The sequence below is a fragment of the Triticum aestivum genome, unplaced genomic scaffold, assembly GCF_018294505.1.
Source record: "Triticum aestivum cultivar Chinese Spring unplaced genomic scaffold, IWGSC CS RefSeq v2.1 scaffold18204, whole genome shotgun sequence".
Lineage (NCBI taxonomy): Eukaryota > Viridiplantae > Streptophyta > Magnoliopsida > Poales > Poaceae > Triticum > Triticum aestivum.
The window spans coordinates 5,658-6,059 of record NW_025231856.1 but is presented as its reverse complement, the minus strand read 5'-3'; the positions used below and the strand labels follow the sequence as shown (position 1 = coordinate 6,059).

The window sequence follows — 402 nt, the reverse complement described above, 5'->3', positions numbered from 1 at the left end:
GGGGGGGGGTAAGACAGAGCTTTATTAGTTATGAAATATGATCATTACAATCTCTGAAAAGTAGATACGAATTATACGTAGGAGTAACAAGATGCAAAATTGGACAGTGCACTGTATGCTTTGTCAACATTACTAGTTCGTGATCTATCCTAGTACAGAGCAAAATCCTATATGATGGCCTTTTTTAGAACACGCAAATGGTCTGCGGGGCCTATCTTCTTTCTCGTAAAAAAGTTAGAAACACCTTAGAATATGCCATGTTAAGATGGATCTCAAAGCACCCATGTTAGGGTGTGAGAAGGACATTAGCAGAAACAAATCAATCCAGGGGTGCAAATGTAGTGTACCCTTTAGGGTATGTTTGTCCCTCTTTAGTTCGAGTAAATGATCACAACACTTTGG

The 402-nt window shown here is 39.3% G+C and overlaps 1 protein-coding gene across 1 annotated transcript in view; it reads left to right on the top strand.

Moving 5' to 3' along the window:
* The window catches only part of LOC123175857 (UDP-glycosyltransferase 85A1-like), a gene marked incomplete at its 3' end in the record, with an annotated part of 4,440 nt that overhangs the window by 2,678 nt on the left and 1,360 nt on the right, over positions 1–402 (top strand). The window lies entirely within an intron of this gene.